Here is a 13,322-nt window from a genome sequence, read left to right on the forward strand (position 1 = left end):
AGAACAGAGCGGTAAATATGTGCAGCATTACATATGTATAATGGAGTGTAAATAACCCCAAAAAGTGCATTGTAAATAGACTCCAAGTTTATCCTTTATTAATGAGGCACTGAGTGCCCTGCTGTTTTAGAGCAGCGAGACTTTGATAATATCAAAACCTAAATTACACTTGTGTCTCTCATTCCCAGCAAACGACAGCATCATTTCAGGCCTCTTTGCCACTTGTATTTATTTATTCTGGTATTTATCTATCTCTCCCACCCAGCATGTGGGGCAGCTTGGAGGATGCCCCCTGCCCTCCATGTGAGGGCAATGGCCCCCCTGGGACCAGCCCCCCATTCCTGATGATCTGGCATAGCCAAGGAGTGGGAATGTTGCCTTATGGCCAAGGAGTGCTCTAAGTGGCCAGAGAGATGGGGCAGACCTGGGAAATATGGGGTCAGGACCCATTTCTGTCAGGGTTTTAGATGCCACCAGAGCCAGAAGTGACCTCTTTCCAAGGACTGGGGGTCACTGGAAGAATTCTATGGTATCTTTTGGATGCATTTGTTCCTGGGGACTCGTTTGAGGGTACCATGTCAAAGGACATGTCCATCCTCTTTTCCATCAGGGCCTGGGGGTGAGGAACCCCCATGCTCATGGAACACTGGCAACCATCAGTTTTTTCTGAGGCTATTTGGGGCACGATTTTTGGGAGATTGTAGTTCAAACTGCCTCATGCCACTGACCTTTTACTCTTGCAAAAGAGGGATTTGGGCTTCCTCTCTGCTTGTCTTGCCAGGGAGACATTCCCAGCTGCTCCACTGCAGGCTTCTCAGCAAGGATATGGCTGGGTGGGCTCTGAGCTGCTTTTCCTTGTCCAAAGCTGCTTCCCCATGTTGAAATCCAGCTCCCTGGATTGAGGTCTCCAAAAGCACTGGTTCTGTCTGGTGAGGATAAGGCTGTATTCTCTAGTAGTGTCCAAGTAGACCTTCAAAAACTGGAGAAAGTGCCAAGAAGAGTCTGAGAAATTACTTGGGCAGCTGGAAATGCTGTTGATCCTTTTAAGGTTTCCAGAAACAAAGAGGAAGGTGGGTCTCTCCAAATGCACAAGTGCCTTCTCCTGGTGTGGCCAGTGCCAAAGGCTGGGTGGGTTCAAGGCTGAGGTAGTCACAGGGAGGGCTGGGGCTCAGCCCTGGACAGTGTGGAATGGGAGACCCTGGTTCGAACTCTCCAGATGCTTTGAATGGTGGTCCTCAAGGAAATAGTCATGGCCCATCACTGGATATCTGCAAATCCTCCATGAACCTCTCTAGGCTTGAGCTCACCTGGCTCAAGGTTCTGGGTCACATCTCAACTGGAAATCAGATTAAGACTTGCTGGAGACACCCTGGTGTCCTTGTGCAATCACTGGGGATTGGTGAGGCCATAAGTGGCTGCAGAGAATGGTCAGACCAGAACACTCACACCTTGCCAGTGCCCTCATTCCCTATGGCTCCTGGAGGATGGATGCTTTGAGGCTGAACTTCTCACGCTGGTTTCACCAGGTGTTCTAACAGCAATCTGTCCCTGTCACCACCACAGGGATGCCTTCACTCCCCACAAACCTCACCTGACTGCAGAGCTCCACCAGGGACCAGTTTTGACTGAGGGAGGTTCCTGTGTGCTCCACGTCCCCCCATATTCCATGTGGGAAAAGCAGTGCTGGAGCAGCCCCACAGAGCTTGGTGCAGAATGGTCCCTGCCTCTGGTCTCACTAAGGCTGTCCATGCTCCCAGCTTAGCAGCCACAGGAGAAGGGTGCTGGACACAGGGAGCATTGCCTGGGGTCGGCTGGGTTTGGAAATAGACCCCGTGTTTGCAGCCTGGGCTCTGGATGTGTTTGAGACGTTCAGAGATCGATTCAGGGACTTGAAGGTGGATGAGAGGCTTGACCTGGCCCTGCAATCCATGCCTGCAGCCCAGGAAGACAATCATGGCCTGGGCTGCATCACAGGAGGTCTGACAAACAGGGCAAGGGGTTCTGTCCTCTAGTACACTCCAATGATTCCCAGCTGGAATACTGTGTCCACCTCTGGGGTCCTCAGCACAGGAAGGACATGGGCCTGCTGGAACAAGTCCAGAGGAGGCCATGAAGGTGTTCAGAGTGTTGGAGCACCTCTCCTGTGAAGACAGGCTGATTTGGCTGAGGTTGCTTAGCCAGGAGAAGAGAAGGCTCTGGGGAGGTTTCACTGGATAAAGGGGCTGCAAGAAACTGGAAAGGGACTTGGTAGAAGGGGATGTAGTGATAGGACAAGAGAGACTTGTTTAAACTAACAAAATGCAGGTTAGATCAGATATTAGGCAGAAATTCTTGACTGTGAGACTGGTGAGGCACTGGCAGAGGTTGCCCAGAGAAGCTGTGGATGCCCCATCCCTGCAAGTGTTCAAGTTGGCCAAGTGGCTGCCCCAGACCATGGGCACTGCTCATATAATATCTGCCAGAATACAAGTCACCCAGAAGGAAAAAATTGCACATTCAAAATTAGGACACCTCCTCCTAAATGGTGAAAATTCCTCTCCTGTTTTGACATAGCAGAGGAATATTTCAGTACCATCCCAGGGAAGGGTGATTCTGCCTGGGAAGGGTGATTTCATTAAGGAATGGTTCCTCTTGGAGCCTTTTTTTGTTTCTCCTTTGCCTGGTGGTGTCAGGAGTTTCCCAGGGAGTGGAACGAGGACACAGAGGCAGTGCAGGTGTGTCCACTGCAGGTGTCACAGCCCCGTGGACACTTTTGTGCTATGATAAATTTGGCTCCCTCGTGGCTGGAAGTCATCCCCCAGCAGGACCTCCCCAGGCTGAGACCACATCTCTCATCTCCTTAAAGTGCAGAGCCAGGCCCAGCCTGCAGTTCTCATGGACTCTGATCAAGAGTCTTTCTGCAGGTAAAAATCTAAAATGGGTGGGATTTTTTCTGTGTTCTGGATAGCAGGCACTCAGCTGAAACCCAGCACTTCAGAGGGATGGAGAACAATGATTCAGATCTTTTAAAAGCCTAAAATATTTCCCTGGCACCAACAATACCCACTCAACTTCAGAAAAAAAAAATATATAATGAAAAATATTTACAGTTGGGTGCAGGAGAGTGTTTCTTGCCCTGTGAGAAATATAACAATTCTGTATGGATGCCTGAGGCCCGTGGCTGGTGCCCTGCAGTCTCTGCAGCAATTGTGGGGTGCCAGGACGGGCCCGGGCCTGGTGGCCGGAGCCAGGGTGCCCGGCGGAGGGTGCACCAGCAGATGGCACTCCCAGAATTTATTGCTACAGCAAGCTGCCTCTCCGAGAGCAGCCATGTAGGAGATGTCCTATTATATGGGCAGTTGACTTTAATAGTCATTGTGTGCTTAAAGCACAGCAAAACAACAGTGGGAAAAAAAAAAATCCCCACTCCACTTGGATGGCCCTTTTCCCCCCAGCCCTGCTAGTCTATTTGTACAGTAAATTAAAAATATGAATCACTTCTCTCTACTGCCTCCCCAAACACTCATCCTGTCAGGCTCTGTGTTGTCTTCATTTGTATTACCTTAATTTAATGTTAATTATGTTCTTCATTTACAAAGAACAAGCATTTACACTCCCTGTCTGGGGATTTTCCACACTCGCGGTCTCCACAGACGGGAGAAGGAGCGGATAGGATGGAGCGGGGCCGGGCGGGGCCGGGAGGGGCCGGGAGGGGCCGGGAGGGGCCGGGAGGGGCCGGGAGGAGCCGGGAGGGGCCGGGAGGGGCCGGGAGGAGCCGGGAGGAGCCGGGAGGGGCCGGGAGGAGCCGGGAGGGGCCGGGAGGGGCCGGGAGGAGCCGGGAGGGGCCGGGAGGGGCCGGGAGGGGCCGGGAGGGGCCGGGAGGGGCCGGGAGGGGCCGCTCCCGGACGGGGACGCGAACGGGGCTGCCCTGCCCGGCGATCAGCGTTGTTGCCTTTCGATTTATGAAACCGCATCACTTCCTGTGCTCAAATCCCCCCTAATAAATCCTTTTTAAAAGGTCCTCGGCCAATGCAGGGCAGTGATTTATGGCGGGGAGTGGAGTGGAGGGAGGTTTGGTGGCAGGGTTTGCTGCCGGGGGTGTTGGGGATGTCACAGGGTTGGGAGCCTGAGCGCTGCTGGGCAGTCCTAAGAAAATTTCCTGCAGACTTTCCTTTTCCCTGGTGTCTGCAGACTTGTTGGATGTTGCTGGTGGTAGGATGACCTGTTTGATGTGGAGGGTCCACGGCATGGATGAGCACTGCAAATCCTTGCTCCATGCCTCAGTTTCCCCACCAGCATCTGGAGAAAACCACCCCCTCCTAGCTCTACCCATCCTCAGGGCTCACAGTGAGCCAGAGGCTGGGGTGCACTCACAGAAATGACTTATGGGGATGTGTGTGCAGCAGTGTGTGTTCATGGGCACACATATAAAGGACCCAGGTCTCTAAAAACACCCCACACCTCACCCCTAACCTGACTTTCCCATGCACAGAGCCTTTGACTGGAACGAGGAAGGAGAGAAGAGAAGAAAAAGAAGAAAAACAATGGAAGAAAGAGTGGTGAGCTTTCCTGGGCTATGGGACATGTTTCTCTTCACAGGCTGCCCTTGACCATCCCTGGGATGGGGGACATGGGGGTGAAGGCTCTGTGCAGCCACATTTTCACACCCTGAGCCCCCTGCCTGCACTCAGCAGGGTTTCAGCGAGCGCTGCCCACGCCTGCCTGAGCCCCGCCATGGCCTGTTCTTCCAGCACTGTGTCCAGCCACAGGTCGGGAACATCAGGGGATTTTCCCAGGGAACCTGAGGATGGGATGTGAGCAGAGGAAGCAGCATCTTTGGTCTCATTTGTGTAAGAGTTCCTGGAGTCATATTTTTCAGTGCAAATTGGGGTTGCACCAGTATATCATAGGAGCTGGGTATATCTAACTGAGATGCCCATCCCCAAATCTTAAAAAAACCCAAAAAAGATAATTAAAAAAAAAAAAAATGTGGCCCTCCAAGCCTTCATGTTCTGTATGACACAGGAACCCCAGAAAAGTCCAGAAAACAAACTCCCACTGCTAGGAAAACCCAAGATACCACACACCCGTTCTCCCAGTCACCACCACCCATTTCCATGGCAACAGCCACACATTCTGGTGTGGGGACCTGGGTCCCCTTGTCACTACATGGCCTCTGGACCAGGGCAGGTCTCTTCACTGGTTGCTTGGGGGGAACATCCCCAAGTTTTACCCTCTAGACTTCTGCCACAAGGCCACCTTGCAGCTGCAGAGCCCTGTCCCAAACCCTGTTTGCAGGGGCTGCAGCCCCACAGCCCATCCACACCCCACTCCTGCCCTTGGCCAGCTATGGAGCAACCCCACTGCAGGGCTTCCTTCCCCTGCCTCATCCTTCTGCCAGGTAGATTTGAGACCACCCCATGACAGAAGTGGCCCCACTATTCCCAGTGGGATACGCACGCCCCCGCTCCAGGGGGATGACAATCTCCTCCATCCTCCGCTGGCCATGCCTGCGCCCTCCCCACGTGCTCCCATGTGCTCTCCCTTATTAACAATGACCTTTCCACCGTGCTCACCGCTGATTCCCCAGTCCCAAATATCTTTTAAATGGGTTTCAGGAGCTGATGTGAGCTCTGTTAAAAGGCCACCGCGCCGCACCCGCCCCACACCGCGCCCTCCTGTGCCACGGCCCCCTGTCCCCATGCAGTGCCACCCACACACACACTCACACTCTCACACTCTCACACTAACATTTTAATTAATGAAAACCCCTTTTTTTTCCCCCTCCCCTCATAAGCGCTTTAATGTGTGTTCGCAGCCCGGCTGATCCCCACAGCCATGGAAATATTAGGTTGACGGATGTGGTCTGTCGCCAGCGCTCCCTCAACGGGTCTGCCTGTCAGCTCGGCGATGATGACATTAACACGGGAAGAAAGTGATGACAAATGCCCGTTATCAGGGAACGAGGCCTGTGACAAATCGCACGGCGCCTCGCGAGCAGCCCCATTACGCTGTAATAAAAAAAGATGGATGGCTCAGCGCACCGGGGCCCCGCGCTAATGCGATTTCGCCTGGTCTCTCCGGGTTCTAATTAAGGCAGAAAACGGAGAATGAACAGGAGTCCCTGGTGCCCGGCTCCCACCTAGTGCCCCCCTCCAACGCCCCACGGGGACGGGCACTCGCCCTCAGGGACGGTGTCCCCCAGTTGCCCTGGTGGCCCAGAGCCTTGGGACAGGGCTGTGATGGGGATGCAGATGGACAAAGAGTGCAGATGTCGGGGGTGTGCAGGACAGTGGAGCTGGGGATCCCTCAGTCCGAGCCTGCCCCTCTTGCCTCTGCCAGGTGGGCTCAAGGTTCGCCCAGTCGGGGCGAAGGGAGGAGGGGGGACACGGCCACCGTCAGATGCGTCACTCGGAGACAAATGTCACCTCCACCATCTGCTGCAGCGTGTGAACGGCGGGGGAGCCGCGCGGCAGAGAGGGGACGGGGGGGACAGCGTCACCCCGGGAACAGGCTGTGGGGCAGGGACACCAACACTGCCATTGGGGTGGCCAGTGACGGGGCTGAGCGGGGTCCCTGGGATGATCACGGGAAGTAGGGATTGGTTTTTGGACAGGAGCGGGAGAAGGCAGCTGTGGGGGGGGTCAGTCCCTCCAGGAGTTCTGTGCGTCCACAGCCGCTGAGCACACCGATGGCTGTGCCCTTGGGGACAAGGACACGACCGCAGCTGCCACTGAGGTGGGAGCACCTGCTGGGGGAAAGGAGGAGCCAGCCCCTGACGGGGAGCACAGTGGGGATTAACACCCCACAACACAATGGGGTGCCCAGACTGTGCAGGCAGGCACTCTCCCCACTGTCGCCACACCTCCCCCTGCCACCCAGCTGCCTGCACACCCCTCACCCCCTCCCAGCCCCCCAGCAAGGAGGTAGATCTGGTCCCCCCTCCAGCTCTGCCCACCCACATCCCCGCCTCCTTGGCTGCTTGCACCTGGACAGAGAGATGTGCAAGTGACAGCTCATTCCCTGTCCTCTCCCCGGAGATCTGAGGAGCACTCACAGATGTGAGTCACACATGTGGGGTGTCTCAGTGGGCTGTGGAGACACCCAGCAGTGCCTCCAGTCCAGCTCCTGAGAGGAGCAGTGGCACTGCCACCAGGGCCCTCTGTGTGCCTGTACCCATCCCTGGCTGCACCTTGCAGATGTGCTGGGGGGCCACACCAATGGAGTTCTCCCATCTTTTCTACATGCAGGGAAGGTCTGGGCAACCTCCAGACCTGATGAGGGTGGTGCCAAGGGGACGCAGCCCCACACACACCCTACACCCCACAGAGCAGAGCTGCGCAGAGCAGCATCTCCTGCTGCAGGTCCTGGCCACATCCAGCACATATTTACCTCATGCCAGGCAGTCTACAGGCTCAGGTTCTCCATTCATTTGGCTTTGTGTCATACATCTTAATAATTCCAGGCAGGACACAGCAAGGTATGGGGAGCAAGTGGCACAGGGACCTGTCAGGGAATGTCACTGTCCTTGGGTGGTGGAGGAGGAGGCTGGGACAGAGGCTGGGAACCACATTGTGCTGCTCTGAACATGCTTTTGAAAGTACTTTTCCTTTTCAATGGAGAGCTAAGTTTGTTCAGGAAAGATCCCTGAATGATTCCTGTCATGTCCTGGGGAATTTATTGGTCATTTCAGGAAGCTTTTTAAGGCTTACACTTATTACAGCTCCCCATGCTCCTTTCACCTGCCCAGGCCTTCAAAGGGGCTTTGACAAACTTGAATTATTGCTGGAGCAAAACTGATCCTAAATGGCAGCCACTGTCAGTGGGAGCATCCCAGCTCTGCTGTAAAAGCTGCTAATCTGAAACCAGACTCACGAATTTGTTGCCATCAACTTTTGTATCCCAGATTTAATTTTAGGCCTATTCAGAGTGAAAGCTGAGCAAAGTCCTCCAACAGCTTCTTCTGGATGAAACTCAGTCTCTGGTGCTGACTATCAACCTAGATTAAACCTGCTCTCCTGGATCCAGCAGGAAATGTAAGTGCAGAGGCCATGGAAATTATTTTGAACAAATCACCTTTGCTGAGAGCCAGCTGGGAATGCACCAGGTTCCTGTTCTTGCAGCAGGTTCAGCCAGGGGACTTCCCTCCTCATCTGGGAGAGCTCTGGATGCTGCACTGGACCTGGCAGAGCAGAGCTCAAGGGTGATGCTGAAGCATTAGCCTCAAGCTGCTGCTGCCTGAACCCAGCTTAGCCCGAAGAAGGACCCTAAAAAGGATAAATCACCCCTGTAACATTGCAAGAGCAACCTACAATGGGGTCATGTGGAGGACTTGACAAACCTGTTGGGGAGGGTTGCTCAGAAGGATGGGAGCTCTCACTGCAGCCCTGCGGAGTCAGTAACCCTCCTTGGCTGGGAAATGGGAGCAGGAATGGGGGCTAGCAGGTGGGAAGCACAAGTGGCAGTCTGGACACCAGCACAGCCTCCAGTGTGTGACCAGCAGCAGGAGCCTGGCAGGACTGTGAGAGATGCTCTGCACCTGTGGGATGGCCAGGCAGGGCCAGGAGGGGCTCACAGAGCCCTGCCCAGCCAGGGGTTGGGGTTGGCAGCCTGCACACCCCAGCCCTTGGCTGTACTGTCCACCAAAAATGAGCCCATCCCAGCACAGGCAGGCAGTACAGCTTATCCCTGGGAAAGTCCTAATGCCCTGCTCAGATTTGTTTTGCTGTTCTCCCCCTTCCCAAGGATAGAGCAAAAGCAGGGTCAGCAAAAGTGTTCTCCCTTACTGCTGGACAGAGGGGAGCTCAGTGTGTGGCCAGGAGTGGCATTGGGTGCCTTTTATTGCACCCCCAAGGGCTCCCCTCAGCCAGCTTAGACCACCTAGGCTGGCAGGTCAGGCTGGCATCATGCTAGGGTGTAGAACAGCTGCCTGGTGGGTACATGAATACCCAGGTTTACAGCCATGTTCAGGTCTCAGCCCAGCAGTTGGTGCAGGCAGGGAGGGGGATGGCAGCTGATGGAGCTGTCCCCAAAGCTCAGCTCCCACAGCCTGGCTGGATGCTGGGCTGGTCACCCACAAATATCCTCACTGCCAGAGCACACAGGGAGTGTGCTGAGGTGGGGCTGAGTGACACATGGCCGTGCACAGGGGGGGTCTGGGACCTGGAGCTAAACCTGTCACAAGGGAACGGGGGGGTGCACCCCCACAGGAGATTTCTGCACCCCAAGACTCACAGATCAAGCAGAAGGTGAAAGCCACAGACCAAAAGGGGACATTTCAGGCCCTCAGCTGTGGCACTGCCCTCTGCTGTACCTGCACCAGGTCCTCCTGGTTCCTCACCCCGAGTCCTGGGCAGGAGCTGGGCTCAGACACCTGGGGCCCTCCCTGGCTCTGCAGCTATGTTCATGAAACCATCAGTCCATGTGTGTTCAGTTTCCCCCAGCAAGGAGCCCTTCTCCAGGCTTGGTACCACTGACCAGAGCATCCTGTGGTTAAAGCAGAAGGAGAGCATGGTCAGAAAGAGAGCTCAGGAGCAGGGGATGGGGTGGGGGGTACACTGGGAGCTGCACCTGCTTCACCCCTGCTGTTCAGTGCTCTGGGCAGCTGTGCTGTTGGAACTGGGATCCTCAGCACCCCCTGCTCTGCATCCCCCCTGCCTGACCCACACCAGCCACTTCACTGCAGCTGTAGCTCCACTGACCTGCCATTAGTTATGATGCCTGAGCCCAGGCACGAGGTCAGCCAGGCTGGCCCAGACATAAATCAGCTCCCTATGGGCAAGGAGACTTGGGGACAGCAGTGACAAGTGCCCACCAGTGCTGTAGGACCCTCCCACCCTGGCCCTGGGATGATTCCCAGGGATGGAGGCCTTACCCCCATCACATCCAGCCAGGCTCCTGGGGACCTTGCTGTCCCACCAGCAGCTCCTCAGGGTGAAGAGGAGCACTGTGTCCCAGGGAGGGACAAGGGCTTGCCACACAGAGAGGCAACGAAACAGCAGGGCTGAGACCCTAAAAGCCCAAAAAGAGGTTTGAGGGCCAGCTCAGGAAGTGTCCACCACAGACCTGGGCACCCACAGGGCTGATGTGATGAGAGGTGACACCACGGGGCTGAGGGGACAGGCTGGGGCCACTCCCGCTGCAATGCCAGGGGAGGATCTGGGTGAAGAGAGCTTTCTCTGCCGCTTTGGGCCTCCCTGAGCTGCCCAATAGAGCCCAGCCCGGCCCAGCCCGGCCCAGCCCGGGCTCCCTCTGCTGCCCGCGCTGCCATCCCCGGTCCTCCAGCTCCCTCTGCTGCCGGCCGGGACTGCGGCTGATGGAGCCGGCCGGAGCAGCATCTCAGCCGCCCCAGGTCCCCAGCAAGGTCTCCAGGCACGGACGACAGGGCACCAGCATCTCCCGCAAGCCCCCGATCCGCTCACCTGCAGAAAGGTGCGGGCAGAGGAAGCTCCCGGCACGCTGCGGGACACGGGACAGCCGGCCCCAAGCAGCTCCGGTGCAGTGGGCAGCCTTGCCAGGACCAGTAGGTGGCTGCAGACCCTGGAGATCCCCTGGAGGGATGGACTGTGGCAATATCTCAGCCTCAGTCCTAGACTGACTCCACGCCGAGACTGCAGCTCCAGTGCAGGCATTTGCAAGCAGGTCCTTCCAGCCTGGGTGATTCCTTTTCTCTGGGCAGACATGTGTGTTCATGCCATGCACACTGCAAGTGTCAGGAGCTGCTCAGCAGCCAGTCTGTTTCTTTTCAAAACTTGACATAAGCAGGTAAATTACCCCCAAGTAACACATTTACCACAAGAGGAAAAATGTCGGTGCTGCTGCTGCCACCAAAGCAGGAGCTCCTGCCTCCCATTCCCCACGGTGACGGGGAGCCTGAGTTACAGCCCTGTTGGAGAGACAGCAGGGCTGTAAATGCCTCTCTTTGTGCTGCTTTCCAGCCCAACCAGAGCCCATTGATCACCGGGACAGGAGTGAAGCCAGCGAAGAGAAGCAGGAGCTGGGATGGTGGAGACATGCACCCAGAGCCATGCCAGGAGCTGGACATGTCCAGGGATGCTTGAATCTGGCCCTCTGCATTCTTCTGCCTCTGTGAGACCCCTGGTCTAATGACACAGACTGCTTCTTTCACCCCTTGTTTGGCCAGCAACTGCAAATGGATTTAAGTCAGGAATCCACAGCACTATGGAGGAAGGTCCCTGTGCCAGTGTGGTGCAAGCACAGAGCCTTATGGCACACATATTTGGTGTGAAAAAAGGCTGGTTTGGGGGTGAGAACTGACCCTTTACTTGGCCACAACTCACAGCCACTAAATGGTACCAAGGATGCTCAGGAACTGGGATGTTATTTGCTCCTAGAGAAAAAGAGACCCTGCCCAAAGGAAAAACAGCCTCAGAAAATGCAAGGAGGGAAACTGAGGCACAGAGTGCCCATGTGACATGCAGAGACATCCTGGGTTTCAGCCAGGGCCTCAGCATGGGAAATCCTTTTACAACCTCAAGCATTTGCTGTAGCACAGCCAGTGCTGAGATTCAACCTGAGCAACCACAAACTGCTCTGAATGAGCTTCCCCCAGGCAGGCAAAGGAGGAGCCCTGTGCTGTGTCTGACCTGCACGGGGGCACACTGGGGACTCACAGTCCCTATACTGCAGCAGCCAGGCACATGGCTGCTGCCCCCATGGCAAAGGCCCTCTCTGGCACCCTGAGCCCTGCACAGAGTCGGGTGGCCTCACACAGTGGTTAGGGATGGCCAAGGGGCTGTGCAGAATTCTGAGGACATTCTGCTCATGAGATCCTACAAGGCAGGATGTTTCCCATAGCCCAGGCTGCAGGGAGCAAGGGAAGGTGCACCATCACTGCTGAGCCATGGGGAAAGCCATTTGTCTAGCAAGCATGAAGCCCCTGTGCAGACCTCTCCCATGGGATTGGGGTCACAGTCCCTTCTCCAGATGGTGGGGACGATTCTGAGGGAACACTGATTCCTGGCTTTGAGACACAGGCTCATGCAGACCACAAGACATGACCATGGCATCCTCTACTGAACATGGCCCAGCATCCTGCCACGTATCCATGCCATGTTCCCATCAGGGCAGCTCGGCCATCACCCAGCTGGATCTTATTCCAGACAGAGGAAACTGCTGGAAACAGGGGCTGCAATACAAACCATCACAGCGGGACCTGATGCATGCCCTGCTGCATTCCTTGTTCCTGCTGCCCACTGGCTGCCCAGGCAGGGCTCACTCTGCACCCACTGGCCCTGAGGGTGCCCTGCAGGGTGCTGTGCCCTCCAGGCCTTCTCCAGCCAGGCTTCCCCAGCAGCCCTTCCCTGACGCTCCGCACCAAGCCGACGTCACCCGGCCATCAATAGCGCTTGGTTAATTAATTTGATGGGAACAGCAGGGACCACACTTTGCATTTAGTGAACTTCTGAGAACTTCCAACCTCATCTTCATAATTGGCCTCATAAATTCGAGGAAAGAGAGAAATCAGCAAAGCCAGAGCAGCGCAGGAGGCAGGAGAGGCCCTGCACGCGGGAGGGCGGGCGAGTGCGTGAGAAGTGACTCTATTTGGTGTCCTTATTTAATTTTATTGCACAGATCCATCTTCGCCCGCCCCCTCCCTGCCTAGCCCTCTCTCTCCCGCTCTCCCTGCTGAGTTCACCTAATCATGATAAATTCATATTCATTTCACTGCCTGCTCCAACGGGGGGAGCAGCAGCTCCCCTACATTCGCCCAGCCATGCTGCCATTAGCAAATATTTACTCATGAGCACAAAGTGCTGGAGTTGGAGGCCAAACTACCCTCCCTGCACCCCCTTCCTCCAGCTCCCTTCCAGGATGAGCAGGGCAGGTAAGGATGGGTGTCCTTCCCACAGCATAGGGAGCAGTGTGGGAAGGGCTGCCTAACACCCAGAGCTTTTTCTTTGTCCAGAGATTTTCTTCCTTTTCAATGAAAGAGGCAGAGAGATGATGCTTGTTGGGGGGACAGGAATTGCCTGAGATCCCAATCTAGACTCACCTTCAGGGTACAGGGATGGCAGAGTGGGAGCAAGGGGCATCAGAACCTGAGGGCCTGTCCCAGCTCCACGACTTTCCACTCAGTCTCTAAGTGCTGCTGCTTTTTGTTTTATTTTTAATTTTCAGGATGATCAGACTCACAGCCAGGGAGAGCGGGAGGGGGTGTGCTGGGGAGGGGGAATAGCTGAAGCCTCTTCCTGGGAAGCAGAAACCAGGCAAGACCTCATTAGAGATGCCTAAAACCATGTTTGCTCTCCCTGCCTGCACTGATCCTGGGGACTCAGCACCCACCTCTTCCCAGACACCCCAGGACCCCACCCCTTGTACCT

The sequence above is a fragment of the Ammospiza nelsoni genome, chromosome 8 (genome assembly GCF_027579445.1).
Source record: "Ammospiza nelsoni isolate bAmmNel1 chromosome 8, bAmmNel1.pri, whole genome shotgun sequence".
Taxonomy (NCBI): Eukaryota; Metazoa; Chordata; class Aves; order Passeriformes; family Passerellidae; genus Ammospiza; species Ammospiza nelsoni.